The sequence below is a fragment of the Haliotis cracherodii genome, unplaced genomic scaffold (genome assembly GCF_022045235.1).
Source record: "Haliotis cracherodii isolate W230 unplaced genomic scaffold, xgHalCrac1.p SCAF_3, whole genome shotgun sequence".
Lineage (NCBI taxonomy): Eukaryota > Metazoa > Mollusca > Gastropoda > Lepetellida > Haliotidae > Haliotis > Haliotis cracherodii.
In genome coordinates, this window is record NW_027266286.1 from 4,378,113 (window position 1) to 4,395,672 (window position 17,560).

Sequence of the window (17,560 nt, forward strand, 5' to 3'; positions counted from 1 at the left end):
AGAAATGGGCTTCACACATTGTACCCATGTCGGGAATCAAACCCGGGTCTTCGGCGTGACGAGCGAACGCTTTAACCACTAGGCTACCCGACCTCCCCTCAAGTCTAGAAAGATTTGGCAAGTCTAGATTGCCTCAGCTCTATGGTTACTCTTGTTCTGGGTTCCATTCCAATTTTATTTAAATAATTTCAAATAAGAAAACTTTATTTTTGGGACGAAATGTTTGTCTAATAGCAACACACACAAGCTAAAAACAGTGTTGTAGCTTGGTTAGACTTGCACAAGTCAATAATTGTTAGTTTAAATCATAATTTCTATATTATGTAAATAATAAGTTGTCCCTATTTATAAGAGACTGGAGTCTTGCTCTGTCCACATATCTAGACTTGCCTATTAGGAAGATAGAATTACTACACATCTATCGACTTTTCTTTCAGTATAGCCTTGGAGCAAGGCTAGTTCTTGGTGTCCCAGCAATGCTATTGCTGGAAGATTGCACTTAAGAATTGGCTTTCACTTTGTGTGAGTTCATTGGAGTATGAACCTTCAAAGACCCTGATACAAATATATCAAATACAGCCCATGCAAGTCTATAATGTTTGGCAAGTCTAGATTACTGCAGTATATGAAAATGAAGAGAGTCACTGGGCTCCCTTTTACTATATTTTTAATAAGATAACTGAACAACTGTTTTTTTCTGTACGATATGTTCATTTCAGAGACTAGATGTTAGTCTAATGCTAGGGAATTCCCAGGGGTTTCCCCAGGAATGTGGTAGTAGTCTGTCAGTGTTTACGTCATTTCAAGAACAGGGTCCGTGAAAAACGTATGAACGTCAAATTGTGTTGGTCATTCACTTATGAACGTCAATCTCGCAGTAGCCGTATATCATGTAAACTTCAAATTAAAAAAATTATAAGAATTATACTTTTCTTTCAGTACAGCCTTGGAGCAAGGCTAGTTCTTGGTGTCCCAGCTATGATATTGCTGGAAGATTGCACAAAGTGATACTCCCCAGGGGACAGAAGAAACAAATGCGATGTATGTCTCAATCATTGATAGACTACGCCTCATTGATTACTAACCCTCCATACGTGTTCTCACCTTGAGGGACATTTTACAGCTGCACTCTCTCAGGATCACATGACTGATGCCATAGAGGAGAGGATGGTCTCACAAACACACAGCGAAAAAACAAACATTTATCTTGTAAGCCACACAGCCCCCCCTGACTTGAGCTGCAGGTGTTAATGGGGATGTCATATCATGTTTAAAAAGTCGTCATCAGCCGAACCGCCGCCCTTGGAATTCTGCCCATCCCATGATGTCAGCACTGTTGGTGTGGTGTGGACTTGTTAAATGAACACCAAATTTACCATCACAACCTCACATTTCTGACACAACTGTCACAAGATATCAAAAATGTTTATTGATATAGAACCATACATCCGTGATATCTGTAACATACCTTTTTGAAGGCTACAACTGAATGTCTATATTTTTTATTATCCTATCTGTTGTATATATGTACATATGCTGTGTTTACGCATTGACCATGTCACTCAGTGATGTGGAATTTTGCACTATAGATATAGCATTATATCATTATCATTGTTGTTGTTGTTATTATTATTTACAGATTAAAATGAAAAATGCAGCTATTATTATTATTATTATTAATATTATTATTATTAATTTTTTTTATTAAATGTTTACTAATATGGAACCATACATGTGCCGGACACAAGAACACACACATACTGTTTTAGGGGACCATACATCAGGTTTCATCTATCCCCAGATTTCAAGGACATGACTGACTTAAGGGATTTCCTGCTATAAGTTCCTTTACTTGCCACTGCATGTGTTTGTGATGGGTGGGTCTGGATATGCTCACCTTCTCTTGAACACCTGGTATCATCACTATTTAACAGTGATTCATAAACATGATTTAGTCAGTATCATGCCACTGACTCTGCTTTTAGCAGATATTTCTTTTGAATACGGTATTGATTTTATTGTTCCAGTAGTCAATGGGTGAACAAGTGCAAATTTGACAGATTCAATAACTGTACACAGGAAACAGTATGGTGATAATTAAATATTTCCATTTATGAATTTAATTTTCAACTGCAGGTCCCATGGCGGGCATGCCTCAACCGACAGATGGTCAATTTACCTCAACACACTGCACCCAACTAATGAAGGTATATTGATATTTAACCAACGTAAAGAACATTTTTGTAAGTAAATATTGAATAGTCGGACAACTGCTTGCAACATATGTGCACTAATCACATGAGTCATTGCCTCGAGAAAACATACTAGCGAAATCAATATCACTCTGAAGTCACACGCCCATATCTGGATCAACGCGGAGTAAACTATGGAATAAACTATTTTTTGAAATTCTTATTTAAAGTTTAAAGAACAAACAACAAAAATGCATATATGCATCTATATCCATTATATGGAAGCATGAAAGAAAATGTTTTCATGAAAGAAAAACACAAATATGATATGATATCGGAAATATGATATGATGAAAATGACAAATTTTCAACCTGCATATTTTTACAAAAACAGTATGGCATCAAAGGACACTGTGTGATGATGTTTTTGTAACTAATCATCATGTGTAGAACATGTCGGGATCCATATTATCTTGTATCTATGGCTAATCACACCTAACAGCGCTGCTGAAATAGACAGCATGCAATCCTGAACCTGAGACAGCCTACTACTTCAACACAACATATCATATCAGCACCGGTCATTTCTGCCAACCAAATCGCAGTACTGTCCACATACTCACCTGACAACGAAGCACTGTAAACACCTTCAGCGAGAACACAGGTAATCCACGAAGTATGCATCCACACCTTAACTGATTATAATCCGTACAACACTGCCACCAAGGCCGCTTCTAGAAGCAAGCAGAAGCCTTGTAGAATCACTCAGCTCAAACAGTACTCTCCTCGTCTGTTCCACTCAAGGTCCTGTGGCAATGGTGTTAGCTGAAAATACAAAATTCACCATTACCCATTGGAAGATCCATCGTAGCTGACATACAGAGTCCAGGTGAGGTGCTCTCACTCCTGTTGAACAGCCACTTCACGCTGTACTCTTACACTAGCACATATCACAGCCTCCCATACCGTTACCACGGTAATTGACAGAAATTTGCGCATATAATTATACAGGCAATGTCTGCATTGCTGCTGGTTGCATGGTTGTAGATTGGACGCAAGGTCCAGCTTGGCTCAGTGTAGGGCTGATTGTCTCCGGTAACCTTCCTCTCGTCAACTGCTGTTACTGACGATGCAGGGAACACTGTGCCAGGTCTGGATGTAGGATGAGACTGGGTTAGAGCAGGGATGAGGTATCTCCCGCTCTGCCTGCTGATGTGAGGCTCACTGTGCTTCTACCAAGTGAAGGAACTACACCACAGAACCTGATCAATGTCGACTTGGCCTATCTGAAGCCTGCCCTCTCAAATACTCATTTATACCAGTTTCAAATCAGGTATTAAACTACTGCAGTATTGTGTTTTGTGTTTCATTATGGTGATGGATTCATTATGGTGATGGATATTTTCCTGTTTGTTAACTGTACAATGTACAGTCTTATATTGATTTGTAAATATTTCATAAATTATGACTTGAAAACACACAGTTAACATTTCAGATATGTGCTTTCATATTCAAACAGTATAAATGTCATTTCAAAATGACAAGGGAATTTCATTATCCAAGAATCTGAGCAAATCAGTCAAAGTGTTTGAGTTATGACATTTCATAAGCCAGTGAAACATTGAAGCCATTTTAATCCAGCAGGAGCAATATATATACTTATAGTGGAGGCTTCATCACATGAAATATACAGCCTCTGCTAATACTGAACAAGAAAATCAATACATGCAGGGAGACTTACCCACACGCCAGACTCGGGACGATGTTCTAAAACTTGGACACCAGGTGGTGAAAGGGGGAGGTTGTTGTATAACCAAGACACCAGGTGGTGAGTGGGGGAGGTTGTTGTACAACCAAGACACCAGGTGGTGAAAGGGGGAGGTTGTTGTATAACCAAGACATCAGGTGGTGAGTGGGGGAGGTTGTTGTACAATCAAGACACCAGGTGGTGAGTGGGGGAGGTTGTTGTACAATCAAGACACCAGGTGGTGAGTGGGGGAGGGTGTTGTACAATCAAGACACCAGGTGGTGAGTGGGGGAGGTTGTTGTATAATCAAGACACCAGGTGGTGAGTGGGGGAGGTTGTTGTACAATCAAGACACCAGGTGGTGAGTGAGGGGGTTGTTGTACAATCAAGACACCAGGTGGTGAGTGGGGGAGGTTGTTGTACAATCAAGACACCAGGTGGTGAGTGGGGGAGGTTGGTGTACAATCAAGACACCAGGTGGTGAGTGGGGGAGGTTGTTGTACAATCAAGACACCAGGTGGTGAGTGAGGGGGTTGTTGTACAATCAAGACACCAGGTGGTGAGTGGGGGAGGTTGTTGTACAATCAAGACACCAGGTGGTGAGTGGGGGAGGTTGTTGTACAATCAAGACACCAGGTGGTGAGTGGGGGAGGTTGTTGTACAATCAAGACACCAGGTGGTGAGTGGGGGAGGTTGTTGTATAATCAAGACACCAGGTGGTGAGTGGGGGAGGTTGTTGTATAATCAAGACACCAGGTGGTGAGTGACAGGGTTGTTGTATGATCAAGACACCAGGTGGTGAGTGGGGGAGGTTGTTGTATAATCAAGACACCAGGTGGTGAGTGGGGGAGGTTGTTGTACAATCAAGACACCAGGTGGTGAGTGGGGGAGGTTGGTGTACAATCAAGACACCAGGTGGTGAGTGGGGGAGGTTGTTGTACAATCAAGACACCAGGTGGTGAGTGAGGGGGTTGTTGTACAATCAAGACACCAGGTGGTGAGTGGGGGAGGTTGTTGTACAATCAAGACACCAGGTGGTGAGTGGGGGAGGTTGTTGTATAATCAAGACACCAGGTGGTGAGTGACAGGGTTGTTGTATGATCAAGACACCAGGTGGTGAGTGGGGGAGGGTGTTGTACAATCAAGACACCAGGTGGTGAGTGGGGGAGGGTGTTGTACAATCAAGACACCAGGTGGTGAGTGGGGGAGGTTGTTGTACAATCAAGACACCAGGTGGTGAGTGGGGGAGGTTGTTGTACAATCAAGACACCAGGTGGTGAGTGGGGGAGGTTGTTGTACAATCAAGACACCAGGTGGTGAGTGAGGGGGTTGTTGTACAATCAAGACACCAGGTGGTGAGTGGGGGAGGTTGTTGTACAATCAAGACACCAGGTGGTGAGTGGGGGAGGTTGTTGTACAATCAAGACACCAGGTGGTGAGTGAGGGGGTTGTTGTACAATCAAGACACCAGGTGGTGAGTGGGGGAGGTTGTTGTATAATCAAGACACCAGGTGGTGAGTGACAGGGTTGTTGTATGATCAAGACACCAGGTGGTGAGTGGGGGAGGGTGTTGTACAATCAAGACACCAGGTGGTGAGTGGGGGAGGGTGTTGTACAATCAAGACACCAGGTGGTGAGTGGGGGAGGTTGTTGTACAACCAAGACACCAGGTGGTGAGTGGGGGAGGTTGTTGTACAATCAAGACACCAGGTGGTGAGTGAGGGGGTTGTTGTACAATCAAGACACCAGGTGGTGAGTGGGGGAGGTTGTTGTATAATCAAGACACCAGGTGGTGAGTGACAGGGTTGTTGTATGATCAAGACACCAGGTGGTGAGTGGGGGAGGGTGTTGTACAATCAAGACACCAGGTGGTGAGTGGGGGAGGGTGTTGTACAATCAAGACACCAGGTGGTGAGTGGGGGAGGTTGTTGTACAACCAAGACACCAGGTGGTGAGTGGGGGAGGTTGTTGTACAACCAAGACACCAGGTGGTGAGTGGGGGAGGTTGTTGTACAACCAAGACACCAGGTGGTGAGTGGGGGAGGTTGTTGTACAACCAAGACACCAGGTGGTGAGTGGGGGAGGTTGTTGTACAACCAAGACACCAGGTGGTGAGTGGGGGAGGTTGTTGTATAATCAAGACACCAGGTGGTGAGTGGGGGAGGTTGTTGTACAACCAAGACACCAGGTGGTGAGTGGGGGAGGTTGTTGTACAATCAAGACACCAGATGGTGAGCGGGGGAGGTTGTTGTACAACCAGACACCAGATGGAGGGTGTCCATTGTACAACTGGAACACCAGGCAGGGAAAAAAAGGGGGGAAGATGTGTACAAGCAAAACTGTTGAAGAGTTACAAACTGAATGAATAACACAGAAAACAGTAAGATATAGGCCTACAAAACACCAAGATTGTAACAATGTGATATTTCTACTAAACCCCCAAATTCCTCTCCTTAACATTGTGAACACATGATTCATGCAAGAAAACTCAAAACCTACCCCCTCACCCCCATATCCCCTCCCCTTCTCGGTCATTGTTACAACATTCCACAGTAAAACATCACCAGGTTAGATCAGTCATTCAGAAATCCACCTTCCCAAGCCCGGACAGTTTTACCCTGTAATTACAGAGACACACGTGACCTTCAACATGCATGCAGTTCTAACAGCAACTTGGGGGCTGTATCAAAGGTCAAATGATTATTTTAGTTTGGCTATGGACAAAGTCACTTCCCCCTGTTTATAGAACTTAGACAAACGCCCAGCTATGAATCACAACATGTCACCGGTATCTGATTACTTCAGATGAGACTGATGTATTGCAATATAGGCCCGTGTATGTTTTAGTGGTAATCAACCCTTCCCAATCATGGGTTGAGTGAGTGAAGTGGGTTATGCCATGTCAGCACTATCACTGGTGGCAAAAAAGGTCATCTCTTATAAGTTAGTCTGTCATTATCAAAAAGTATATTTACTACCGTCCGTAAGTAATGGGGCGGTCTGGTAGCCTGATGTGATTAAAGCAATCGCTATTTATGCCGAAGACCCGGGTTCGATTCCCCACATGGGTACAATGTGTGAAGCCCATTTCTGGTGTCCCCCGCTGTGATATTGCTGGAATATTGCTAAAAGTGGCATAAAACCTCACTCACTTACCCACCCACTCACTCACTCACCCTGTAGACAGGCTATATCACACTCCCTGAGTCCACACATCCATTTAGCACTTCTAGGTTGGTGGCCATTAAGGGCCTGGTACCACAAGTGTATGTATTAGCAATCAGCCACAGTTTCCAAAAGACTCCAAACCAATAACCCTCCTGCATTAGGGTCACCGAGGGTTAGCAGTCACCCAAGATACAGGGTGTTATCTGGCAATTCCAGTCATATCGGATTCCACAGAGAATCTTACTCTATCGCCATGGTAATTTAAAACTGGTCACAGACACTCACTCACTCACTCACTCACTTACCACAAGTAGGATGATATAGACATGTATTCTGGACGGACATTTGATATCAAACAACAATCAGGAGAGTAGCTCTACATACACTAGGCAAAAGTAGTTGAAGAACTTGTTTTCAGTCGTACATACACCTATGGATAAGCAGAATCACGTGCATATTGTTCAAGAAAAATTGAATTTTTTTTTTTATCAGGTTTCTTTTTAATAAGAAGAAATTGCAGGATGTCCTGAAAAAAGTTTTGAAATGTGCTCAGCTCCTCTTCTCAAAAAAGATTTGTCTTTAAGCACTGATGGATACAAAATATTCTGTCATCAACAACCCCACCCCCAACCAGATTATTAAATGGTCAGACCCGTACATAGACTAACATTTAGTCCCACAAATATTAAAAATTCACTCCTGACTTATTTGAATATATAAATCTGCAAAAATGAAAGAATACTATCTGACTGGGGCACAAAGCAATGCTTAATTTCAGGCTGAGGCAGTCTAGACTTGCCAAATCAAATCATTCTAGACTTTAGATGGATTCCTTTTTCAATTTATTCTCTAGAGTCTTGGAGATAGATGACCCTTGAGTGAGTGAGTGAGTGAGTGAGTGAGTGAGTGAATATTTGTGTGATCGAGTGTCTGTATGGGTGAGTGTTTCAGTGGGTGTTTGAGTGAGTATTTGAGTGAGTGAGTATTTGAGTGAGTGTTTGAGTGTTTGAGTGAGTGAGTGAGTGAGTGAGTGAGTGAGTGAGTGAGTGTTTGAGGGGGTGAGTGAGTGAGTGGTATTCTCTTTTAAAACAAAGTTAAAATTATGCAAATTCATAAATGTTGTTTGTAAATTTTTAGCAGATTCTTGACTAAGTATTAAACTCTGTCCTATGGTGGGACATCCTCTATTATCCAGTGTATTGCATCTATTATGATATACAACTTTGACCCCCTGGTCACTATGGCTTCATATCGGAAGTCACGTCCCGAGCTCAATCCCTCATCACTAACGAGCTCAGAATTTCTCTCACTTTTAATCAACAACCAATCAAAACTGGCTTTTAGTGTAATTTGACTGGACGTCTATATTCAGCATGGTGAAATTCGAACCAGACTTAAAACAAAACTTTGCTCATGCACGAGACCAGGTTATTTATCACAATAGAAGGAGATTAAACACACTGGAGAAGAGAGGAAGGTGGGGCTCAGTGGTGTGGGAGTTTAGGAGTGGTCAATGAATACAGGTGCTGTCAGCACGATCACATCAGTGCAAAATAAATACCTAACTCGAACACTGATACCGACTTTGAAATGTCAACCTGGAATATGCCAGGGAATGTGTAGGTGGTGCCCATGAAATGATTGGCCGACTTCAAGACACAAACAATATCAGTTTCAGGAAAACAGTATCAGAGTGGGAGAAAATTAGAGTGGGCTTGGCAGCCTGTTAAATGCTTGCCACTATCAGCTTCACCAACATTTTATAAACTGTTTATCACAAATGGGAATCATGTGGCAGAAATAATAGAATTTTGTCCACAGGAATCATTTGTGTTGGAGGCCTTTAGACCATTTATCATGGGCGCGTAAGACCTTGGCGAAATGATCGTTCATCTGAATCACTCTCATTTCTTCTTATTTTCTATTAGTGACTCTGTGATTCAGGCACAGAACATATGTATATCTTGTTAACCTGTTAATTCCAGTGTATTACCTCTCACTACCAAGGTATACAGTGTAGCAAAAACTAAACCTCATGGCCGATTTTCTGTCCCCCACCAGCTGCTTCAGACAGTCTCCATGAATTTGCTAATTTTGGTAATGGAAGTCATGTGAGCTAGGTGCCCATTCAAAACAGACTTATTCAAAATCTCCTCCAAAAGTTATCCTCATGAATCCTTGTTCATATACATTCTGGGACAATAAGAAATATTTTGATATTTTATCATGGAAATAACTAATCTTAATGACTGTCAAACACATTTTAACACACATTTATGTACATTGCCAGAGGGGAGGTTTGAATCAACTATGGCAGGTACAGAGAAAATGGAATTGGGCAATATGACTGGATCGTACCTGTCCACAGGACTAACATTCTTTGGTGGCCATTATACCCGACTTTCATTTTCAGCTGGCATTTTGGGGTTTGTTAAACATATACTTTTTTCTGTAAAAATGGCCCAGGCTCATGCAGAGATGACCAGTCCTTTAAACCAATGCCAGATCAATCACCATCCACACTACAAATGTACACTTATATAGAATAGCTCTTGGGGTGGGTTGGGAGGGGGGATTTGTCAACACTGACTTTTTTAATATTTAACAGAATATAGTATTTGTTACAGTTTCAAGACAATGGTTTTTTTCAGGAAAAGGGGTAAATTTATTTTTCTAACAGTACATTTATTCAGTAAATCTGCATGTCCATCAAACAGTTTCATTTTTCAGTAAAGCCTGCATATATGATGCATCTTTTCCCGTAGTATTGCCAAGACAATCCCAGCATGTCCTCGACCTCCCCAACGCCAGTTTCCTCCCACTTAAAATTGATACACCACATAACAGCAGTGTAAATCAAAAATCATTTTCACTCACAAAAATTTGAGTTGCTGAAAAAATCTCCTCCCAGTGATTGGCTACAACACACCCACATCTTCCAATCATGGAGGATATATGTCACCAGGCCCATAACTCTTGCATTTAATAAAACCTTCCACTAGATTTCAGGACGCAACACAAACACTACATGAAAAATAAAACCAAATCTCCGAACTGATTTGGCGAGAACTTCGGCTACAACATGATCAATGCAAAACACAGCCATAAATCCACGTAACATTTCGCCAAGCTTAACACATTATTACCCTTACTCTATAAATATTTGCAGAAACAGAAACATTCCTGCAAATGTAACTTAATACTCTGCCAACACTGTTTATTATCCAGCAATCATCACCAGTCAATGTTATTTGTTCAATCTTTACCATGGCACTCCGACAACATGAACAGTTTTGTTTAATTCCCTTGCATGGTTGCATAATGGACCCTGAACAGCTGTCTGCTTGACCTTTGACATCGCCCGTCTGCTCTCTCTAACAAGTTGATTCAAAATCAGAGACTTGCACACATCATCGTTTATTCTACTTCCTCTAAAAGCCTGCTCAGCTAATGCTCCGACAATGGGCAAACTTTCAGTCCTTCCAGTCTTTGTATTCTCCAGCCTCACCTTGTATCGAATGACTGGTCAGTATTGATTCATAGCAGCTGTCTGTGTCCAGAAAGAAGGAGAATGACATGTACGCACGGCGGAATTCACAAAATATGTTCTGGACTCGTTGCATCACTCATTGTTGAGCGGGATCACAGGATCAATAAATCCATTCGTTTGTGATAATTGCAGTAATAATGTTGGATTTGGAAAATCATTGCACTAGAAAGTGCCGAAACGGAATGCATATTTTATTGAATTCCTGCAGTGAGGAAGCAGGCATGCCACAATTACTCTTGGAGAGCATGTAAGTGCTAACAAATCTGAATAAATGCCATTAACTCTGTACGACTTTTTATCAGTCCAACAAAACAAATAGAACCACAAGAGCACTGTAGCTCACCTGGCTTTCATTTGATCATTATAGAACAAATACAAGATAAAAATGGTTATGACTGAAACTTGTGAGCACTGTCTCAAATTGTTATGATAATACTAGCAAATCTTCCATGTTAATCAATAATCAGTCCTATAATCAAGTTCAGTCATATAGTCTGTTTCAGTCAAATAATTAAGTGCAGTCAAAGAATATGGTTCAGTCTTACATGCACGAAATCTGGCTCAGTCATACTTAGAGAATCTTAGAATACTTAGAGTTGATAAAAGTAGAATTTTTCCACTTTTATCAACATGTGTTGATATATTTCATATCAAAAGACACAAGGGTGAGAATCTATTCTATTTGTCATCCAACATCATTCTTCCAACTTTTTCAGTTTGTAGACAGTAATAAGCTGTGTCTTAAGTGTAAAAAGAACTGCTAACAGCTTCAGTAGCAGAGCCATTAGTGATGTCATTTCATTGTGATTTCATGGTAACCAATGATGTCACAATGGTCTGCATTGCATTGTGATGCAATTTCATTGCAGCGATATCTACAATGTAGATATTGCTTGATCTCACCCAAGCCATATCTCCTGTGGGAGCCACTTTTGGATGATGAAATCAGTTTCTGTCATATAATCTGGTTCAGTCCTATAAACAGGTTCAGTCATATAATCTGGTTCAGGCCTATAATCTGGTTCAGTCCTATAAACAGGTTCAGTCATATAATCTGGTTCAGGCCTATAATCTGGTTCAGTCCTATTATCAGGTTCAATCCTATAATCTGGTTCAGTCATATAGTCAGGTTCAGGCCTATAATCTGGTTCAGTCCTATTATCAGGTCCAGTCATATAGTCAGGTTCTGTCAGATAAACAGGTTCTGTCCTATAATCTGCTTCTGTCAGATAATCTGACCCAGTCATACAGTCAGGTTCAGTCCTATAATCTGGTTCAGTCACAGAATCAGGTTCTCAACCCTGATCACAGAGAAGGTAGAGTTTATCAGGGTGTATCTACCCTGGAGGTGGCATATGGAAGGCATGAGGTCTACTGTCAAAATACATAAATACACCAAGATGTATGTGGCTCATATACTCAGCACCAAAAGAAACGCAAGCCATAGAAACATATAGAGAAGTATGTATGTTAAGAAGAGATGTTTCAAATGTGTACCAATTAATGACAAAACTAACAATCAGTCAAGTGTTACCACAGAGTGTCTTTATTCTTATCATGATTTGCTGCAAACTTTACACACTGACCATGCACGAGACAAATCTCAAGTCATGGATCTATAAGTCATGGAGCATCAGTTCACACAACATACCAGTAGTATCTAATATCTCTCGAATATGAATAATTCTTCGTGTTTTAACCAACATATGTGGCATTTGCATTCCTAAGTTGTCGGTGCGTATATATTTTATACACAACTCATTCTGACTAATTTATCACCAACAGACATTTACTATAGCTGCCAACACTGTCATGTTACCAGATCCACATTGTGCAAGAAATATGTGGCACTATTGCTCACAAAGGAACAACATACTAACAGTACAATTTGATCAATGTGAATGAAATTAAAACATAAAAAAAAACACATAAAAAACATCAAAAGCTTAAAAGGCACCACCGCAACATTTAGTCAATGTGTGTACACATTTTCTAACATTGCTATCTGCACTAGTAAAATCAGGATCAATGAAATATAAAAAACAACGAAATGAAAAAAATAAAAATTAAAACGTTAAAGGCACGACACATTATCATGCAGCAGACTTCAACAGGGGTAACACTAGAACTAGAAGGGATCCACAGCGCCGGTCTGCGCAGTCCTACTGTCGTGAATATGCTGAACATATGAGTATTTTTGTGTAGCAATATGAATAATTTTCATTTATGTAATAAAACTTGTAAATTCTGTTTCTCATCTGTGAGAGCACTAAGGTGAACACCTGTTTCTGATAAATGTCAATATATCGACATGCAAAGAAATCTATAAGCATTATAAACCAAACCTGCAGCATATATGATTCAATAAACGATCCACACAAGGACCTAAACAATAATATAAAAGTCGAAAACAGACTGCACGCATGCATGCACAAACACACACCATTGACTGCACACAGACACCTCAGTGACTGCACATGCACAATAACAAGTGGCTGCACTCACACACACATATAAACACACACACAGTGACAAACACACACATACACACACAACACCAATGACTGCACACACACACAAACACCAATGACTGCACACACACACACACAAACACCAATGACTGCAAATATACACACAGTGACAGACACACAAACACCAATGACTGCACACACACATACACACAGTGACAGACACACAAACACCAATGACTGCACACATACACACAGTGACAGACACACAAACACCAATGACTGCACACACACATACACACAGTGACAGACACACAAACACCAATGACTGCACACATACACACAGTGACAGACACACAAACACCAATGACTGCACACACACATACACACAGTGACAGACACACAAACACCAATGACTGCACACATACACACAGTGACAGACACACAAACACCAATGACTGCACACATACACACAGTGACAGACACACAAACACCAATGACTGCACACACACATACACACAGTGACAGACACACAAACACCAATGACTGCACACATACACACAGTGACAGATACACAAACACCAATGACTGCACACACACATACACACAGTGACAGACACACAAACACCAATGACTGCACACATACACACAGTGACAGACACACAAACACCAATGACTGCACACACACATACACACAGTGACAGACACACAAACACCAATGACTGCACACACACATACACACAGTGACAGACACAAAAACACCAATGACTGCACACACAGAGGAATGAATGAGTGTTTGAGTGAATGAGTGTTTGAGTGAGTGAGTGAGCATTTGAGTGAGTGAGTGAGTGAGTGAGTGTTTGAGTGAGTGAGCGTTTGGGTGAGTGTTTGAGTGAGTGAGTGTTTAAGTGAGTGAGTGTTTGAGTGAGTGAGAGTTTGAGTGAGTGAGTGTTTGAGTGAGTGAGTGTTTGAGTGAGTGAGCGCTTGGGTGAGTGTTTGAGTGAGTGAGCGTTTGGGTGAGTGTTTGAGTGAGTGAGTGTTTAAGTGAGTGAGTGTTTGAGTGAGTTAGTGTTTGAGTGAATGAGCGTTTGAGTGAGTGAGTGTTTGAGTGAGTGAAAGTTTGAGTGAGTGAGTGTTTGAGTGAGTGAGTGTTTGAGTGGGTGAGTGAGAAAGTGAGTGAGTGAGTGAGTGTTTAAGTGTTTGAGTGAGTGAATGTTTGAGTGAGTGTTTGAGTGAGCGTTTGGGTGAGTGTTTGAGTGAGTGAGTGTTTAAGTGAGTGAGCGTTTGAGTGAGTGAGTGAGTGTTTGAGTGAGTGAAAGTTTGACTGAGTGAGCGTTTGAGTGACTGAGTGTTTGAGTGAGTGAAAGTTTGAGTGAGTGAGTGTTTGAGTGAGTGAGTGTTTGAGTGAGTGAATGAGTGGTTGAGTGTTTGAGTGAGTGAATGTTTGAGTGAGTGAATGTTTGAGTGAGTGTTTGAGTGGATGAGAGTTTGTGTTAGTGTTCAAGTGAGTGGTTTGTAGGTTCTATAGGATGAAAATGGAGTCAGGACTTCTCAACAGTCAGAAGACTGTATCTGTTATACCAGTTGTAACACTAGTTCCTGTATAACCATCTTCATAGATACCTACATAGAGAACTCACTGGTCATGCTGGTGTAGAGCACATGATTATTGTCTGGGAAGTGTTGCTACCAGATCCGTCCAACATGCCCAAGCCAAGTATACAACTATTCATGACTTACAATGTTTCCCAGATCAAGTTTCTGAAAGCTCCAAAATGTACACCACAACAATGCGGATATCTGCAAACACGATTCACTGGGCTCACAAAATCAATTTTCTTCTCGTCCACAACACAGCTTTTAATGAAATTCAATATGGTTAACATGAGTAAACAGCAGTAAACACAGAAAAACATTCCTCCCTTGTTGCCTGTGGTTCTGTACTACATATGCCAATAAACAGCCTGGAGGAATGTATATGCCACAATTAGTCTGCAAATTGCATTTTAGAATCTGCTTGGGTTTTAAGTGTTCGATATGACTGACAGTAATCATATTCTCCGGGTTTAAATAAAGGCAGATGTTTCTAGAAAAATATAATTGAGAGCCCAATATTTCTGTCTTATCACACAGAGAAGACTGCATCAGTATGGGAACCAAACTCAATTCCACTGTGTGATCAGTGAGTGCTGTACCCTATAGCCCACTCTCCCTACCCCTTGGTAACAGACAACCACACTCATGACATCCACTGCTATTGCTGGCTTATGTGGCAGGTGCAAAGTCAGATTTCAAAGTGTTCTTATCAACCAGAACAGCTTGTGTTCTGATTTACTGACTTTCTTGAATAAAGTGACATTTAAACATTTTTCTTTACAAATTAGACCAAAAGAAGGTAAAATCACACTATGAGACCACAAATAAGAATAGTTATAACTGTTTATTTGATTTTATTCATCTTTATCAAGGGCACCAAAACAGTGGATATAACACTGTTATAGATCTCTAGACAGCAATACAGTAGATGTAAAACTGTCATATATCTCTATCAAGGACAGCAACACAGTGAGATTGACAGCGCATAGATCTCTATCAAGGACAGCAATACAATGAGATGTAACACTGTTATAGATCTATCAAGAACAGCAATACAGTTGATGTAACACTGCTATAGATCTCTATCAAGGACAGCAATACAGTGAGATGTAACACTGTTATAGATCTCTATCAAGGACAGCAATACAGTGAGATGTAACACTGTTATAGATCTCTATCAAGGACAGCAAAACAGTGAGATGTAACACCGTTATAGATCTCTATCAAGGACAGCAAAACAGTGAGATGTAACACTGTTATAGATCTCTATCAGGGACAGAAATACAGTTGATGTAACACTGCTATAGATCTCTATCAAGGGTAGCAATTCAGTGAGATGTAACACTGTGATAGATCTCTATCAAGGACAGCAATACAGTGACATGTAACACTGTTATAGATCTCTATCAAGGACAGCAATACAGTGGATGTAACACTGTTATAGATCTCTATCAAGGACAGTATTACAGTGGATGTAACACTGTTATAGATCTCTATCAAGGACAGCAAAACAGTGAGATGTAACACCGTTATAGATCTCTATCAAGGACAGCAAAACAGTGAGATGTAACACTGTTATAGATCTCTATCAAGGACAGCAATACAGTGGATGTAAAACTGTTAAAGATCTCTATCAAGGACAGCAATACAGTGAGATGTAACACTGTTATAGATCTCTATCAAGGACAGCAATACAGTGGATGTAAGACTGTTATAGATCTCTATCAAGGACAGCAATTCAGTGGATGTAACACTGTTATAGATCTCTATCAAGGACAGTATTACAGTGGATGTAACACTGTTATAGATCTCTATCAAGGACAGCAATACAGTGAGATGTAACAATGTTATAGATCTCTATCAAGGGTAGCAATTCAGTGAGATGTAACACTGTTATAGATCTCTATCAAGGACAGCAATACAGTGGATGTAACATTCTTATAGATCTCTATCAAGGACACCAATACAGTGAGATTGACACTGTTATAGATCTCTATCAAGGACAGCAATACAGTGAGATGTAACAATGTTATAGATCTCTATCAAGGACAGCAATACAGTGGATGTAAAACTGTTAAAGATCTCTATCAAGGACAGCAATACAGTGGCTGTAAAACTGTTATAGATCTCTATCAAGGACAGCAATACAGTTGATGTAACACTGTTATAGATCTCTATCAAGGACAGCAATACAGTGGCTGTAACACTGTTATAGATCTCTATCAAGGACTGCAATACAGTGAGATGTAACACTGTTATAGATCTCTATCAAGGACAGCAATACAGTGAGATGTAACACTGTTATAGATATCTATCAAGGACAGCAATACAGTTGATGTAACACTGCTATAGATCTCTATCAAGGACAGCAATACAGTGAGATGTAACACTGTTATAGATCTCTATCAAGGACAGCAATACAGTGAGATGTAACACTGTTATAGATCTCTATCAGGGACAGCAATACAGTGGATGTAACACTGTTATAGATCTCTATCAAGGACACCAATATAGTGGATGTAAAACTGTTATAGATCTCTATCAAGGACAGCAATACAGTGGATGTAAAACTGTTAAAGATCTCTATCAAGGACAGCAATACAGTGAGATGTAACACTGTTATAGATCTCTATCAAGGACAGCAATACAGTGGATGTAAGACTGTTATAGATCTCTATCAAGGACAGCAATTCAGTGGATGTAACACTGTTATAGATCTCTATCAAGGACAGCAATACAGTGAGATGTAACAGTAGAATCCGATACTTACATCAATGTCAGGAACATATATACATACTCACAGGATAATCAATAGTAATACTTGGGAAGATAAGCAGCT

General features: G+C 40.7%; 1 protein-coding gene across 6 annotated transcripts in view; it reads right to left on the reverse strand.

The window, feature by feature from the left end:
• LOC139475854 (protein still life, isoform SIF type 1-like) overlaps positions 1-17,560 on the reverse strand; it is a 289,628-nt gene that overhangs the window by 222,577 nt on the left and 49,491 nt on the right. For 5 of the 6 annotated variants that reach the window (XM_071259064.1, XM_071259062.1, XM_071259061.1 and 2 more), the window contains exon 1: positions 2,816-3,423. The gene's annotated coding sequence lies outside the window, so the exon portion shown is untranslated. Of the gene's footprint in view, positions 1-2,815; positions 3,424-17,560 lie in introns of those variants that run through there. The other variant, XM_071259059.1, reaches the window with a different exon arrangement.